The sequence below is a fragment of the Dendrobium catenatum genome, unplaced genomic scaffold (genome assembly GCF_001605985.2).
Source record: "Dendrobium catenatum unplaced genomic scaffold, ASM160598v2 fragScaff_scaffold_851, whole genome shotgun sequence".
In the NCBI taxonomy this organism is placed as follows: domain Eukaryota; kingdom Viridiplantae; phylum Streptophyta; class Magnoliopsida; order Asparagales; family Orchidaceae; genus Dendrobium; species Dendrobium catenatum.
The window spans coordinates 76529-80815 of NW_021319313.1; positions in this window are offsets into that span (position 1 = coordinate 76529).

A 4287-nucleotide genomic window follows, 5' to 3' on the forward strand; every position below is an offset into this window, starting at 1 on the left:
AATTCAAAATTTTAGGTGTTAATATGGGATAAATTGGTACGCACCCATTTCATACTCTTGACCTCATATGTATAAACCTCACTTAATACAGTATGATCAATTCAAGAAATGATGAATTCATTTGGGATGAGCTGGTACATATCCATTTTGTACTTTAGACATCATATGTATAAATCTAACTTCATACAATACGAACATTTTAAAAGAATTTTCCATTGCATGATTTGATTAACATAGTTATAGAGAAACTATCATGTCGAATCATCCAGTATGATTCAAGAATCATATAGTAAGATTAGTTAAAAAATAAAAGTTTTGACTCACTCTCCCAGTGTGTGTGCCATAATTACCCAATTACAATTACACTCTCTCAGACCTAATAAAATTTGAAAAATTATAGACTTCAATTACAAGAAATCCTCATTTAATCTATTTTGAAGTCTTCGATATTCTAGAGTATGATTTACCTGAAATCTTAGTACACACAAACAACACAAATAAAAATTTTCCAATATATATTAGGGGAAACATTAACTAACACAATAATATTTTGGTATCATAAAAAACTCACATGATATAAAAACATAATTTTAAAAATTAAGTTACAACAATCTTCTCCTTTTTGATGATTGAAAAATATTTATTATTTGAGTTATAACTTAAGGCAATTTTTCTCCTATGTTCATCCTAAATGAATGACCAATTTAAAATAAGGGATTCCAATAAAAATCAAAATCACGACAACAAATTCAATAATAAATTCAAAAGACCCAAAAATAACAAAAACAACATAACAAACACACACATAATATACACACATTACAAAAATCACAAAATAAATAATCATACATACATATATCAAATAACATCAAACAATAAATAAATAATACATCAAACAATAACTAATGACTCCCATTTTTGACAATAATAAAAAGTGAATAACTTCTTGAGAAGATAAGTTTTTATGGATAAATTAAAATAGATGAAGAAAAGAAGATTTTAAAGTAATTACAAATACAACATTAACGTCCTAATGCTAAAAAGGAAAACTCAAAATTTAAATTAAAGAACAACTAAGATAAGAAAAGTTATCTAGGTTCACTGTTCATTCTAGACATATCAAATAAAAATAAAAATTGCAAAAATTATGAACAAAAGATGAATTAGTTTCTAATTCAATAGTAAAAATTATTACAGATTATATGGATTTATATAAGAGATTGAAAGATAAAGAAAAGAATAGTTTGAATTTTTCAATTGGCGATATTGTGCATCTTTTCTATTTTTTGTGGCACACTTTGTGCAACTTTTCAGTTTGAGCTGATTTTAAACATTTTTTTCACTTTGACTAACATTGCGCTTGTTTTTAAACTATTGGCATATTTTTTTGCATCTTTTTAAGTCTGGCATGCTTTTTGCATCTTTGTATATTTTTGGTCCTTTCAGTATCAATAAATCTTAAAACAAAATATAATAATTAACAAAAATAAACACCTTAAAAAATAAATAAAATAAAATTAAGACATCTAGTTTGCAATAGTTATAGTTAAGTAATATTTGTCTATAAGAATATTAAATTGATCTTATAATCAACATTCAATCATAATTTAATTTAAAATTTTAAAAGATTAAATTTTGCTAGGAAATTAATTTGTAGAGCAAAGTAATTAAGAATTTCATTTTAGACATCAACTACAAAAGATTTGTCTCTAAAAAATTAACTAAATCAAGTCAAGAGTAATTTCAATTCAAGTCAAAACATCATTCCATTTAACATTTGAAATACATATAAATATTATATCATACTAGAAACTTAAGAACCACAACATGAAGAAACCACCATATGAAATCACAAGAAACATCTCAACAAGTATAAAAATCTCAAAAACAAGTACAACAAAGAAGTAAGAATAAAAATTTTGAGGGGCCTTGGTCTAGAGGTGGTTGAGGGGTGAACATCATAAAGAATCTACTTATAGTAGCTTCTTGCATGTTGACCAATCAAATTGCCCTCAAATACACTACATGTCTTTTTTGTACCTCATATCCTGCTGGTTTAGGTGGTTCTCAATTTGATCAAAATATTGATCAAAATGAAATTCCAGTCTGTCAAAATATTGGACCATTTCTTGATAGAAATTCTGATTGGGTCCAGGTGTAGGTGAGAGTGCTAGAAAAGGGTCTTCTTCTTCTCCCTCTGATTCCTCTCTCTTAGATCCTTGATCCAACCAAAAGTGCACAAAAAGAGGCATTAGTGAAGTAAATGAGAAGTTGAGTGGGAGGATCAGGATGGATTAGGTTATACTTCTTTTCTATAATGTAGTCAACTAAGTGTCTTAAGGCCATATTTTTCTTCCCCATATTGTAAGGAAGTCAAATATCAAAAACTTTATAGATGTAGTCCATGATTAGTTGGGATTCATCAATAGGATTATTTGTCATAATCAAGTATGTGATAGTAGGTAAAAGAGGAGTTAGATTGATACAATCACCAACTTTTGGAATAATAGAAGTTCTCAAGACATGCTGGATGATCCTGACATTCTGGTTAAGGTTATACACATGAGAAAGATGATTTACTTGTGCAACCCTCTTAGAGTTTGGTTAATTTTTGACTAATCAAAATTAATCTAGATATATTGGAGTGTGACAAGGAAGTTGCCTAAACCTTCCTTAGTTATTTGTACTCTCTACTTAAAGAGATATGAGGTCAACTTAGTGTGATCCTCATTCACTTTCATGTTCACATGAAAAAAATTTGAAGGTTTCTGGTTGACAGGCACATATTAAAGTGAGGATAAAAGAAAATTGAGTCGAGGTGAAAAGAGGTATAACAGAGAAGTTTATGTCATTTAAATAAGGAGATGAGAGGGGGAATCTTGGCTCCAATGAAATGTTCATAGGTTTCCTTTTTTTTTTTAAGTTCCCATCTCTACCAGAGCAAGAGGATGTGCCCTTGAAGTTTGTGGAAATTTGCTACTGCTGGCCATGCCTAAAGCTTGGACTCAAGATGGTTTGGGATAGAATGAGAATGTGAAGAAAAAACCATCCAATACCTTTTAATTTAAGGAAAAATGACCTATTATATAGTACAAAGTTTAGATCATACATACAATTTTAAAAATCATAAGGGCCAAAAATATTTTCATACATATGAATGGAAAGGGCCAAAAATGAAATGACTTCTCATAAACTTCCATTCTCGATATGTCATTTTGTAGAAAATTTTTAACCATACAATCCTACAGATGAACACATGGTCATCTAGGATGATAAAAAAAATAAAGATCATTTCTGACAGTTAGGTTCATCGATATGTAAAATTGACAATATGATCATACAGATAAAATTAGATTTTTTATGTATGATATGTGAATAGTAATTGACAATTAGAAAACTATCCCTAATCATACATATGAAAAATAATAGATTGTATAGATGATGATGACATCGTACAATATGATATACATAACAAATTTAGTCTTATCTTTTCAACTCAGAAAAATACCATGTATATGGTACAGGATTTATACAGTATAAAAAAATTTATGTAATAAGAAAAAATAATTAACATAAGACAAGATATTAATATCATCCTGGATGATAAAGTTGGCAAGTTACACTTAATGAGCTATTTCGAAGCTCTGTTATATAAGCTCTCTTATATCACCCCTGAGGGCATCTTTTGCTACTGTCTTGACCTGAGAAAGCCTAAAGGAGAGGGAGAGAGAGGACTTGTGAGGGGGAGTTTGTGAGAGGGTTCACGAAGGTTGCTCCAAGCAAGGTTCCAAGTCATCTTCTCTAATCGTCGTCCCTTTTCCTTAGGGGTTCAAGGGAGGTCTACTTCAGCAAACAGTCAAGGTTCTCTACTTGCTTCAGGAGGAAGCAAAAGGAGTCAAGTTCTCTGCCTCACTGGTGTCGATGGAAAGGAGGTTTTGTAAGGGCTTCTCCACCTTACTGTGGGAGCAAAAGGAGAGTCACTGAGTTTAGTGCAATACTTGGAGGGCGCCTATAGAGAGTGAACACAGGTTATGTTGACTGAACCACTATAAATATTTGAGTTCATTTATTTTCTTCTGCATTTATTTTTTTCGCACTTTAATTATCATTGTGGAGAATTTTGGTTTGATTTTTAAGTTTTTGATTGAAAGAATTTTTAAAATACCAATTCACCCCCCACTTGGTTAGCCTCAGGCTAGTTCATATGGGCTTGACATCCCTAACAAACTTTCAAGTGGTATTAGAGTGGGATTCATAAAAATAAGTTTAAAATCTTTTATAATTGTG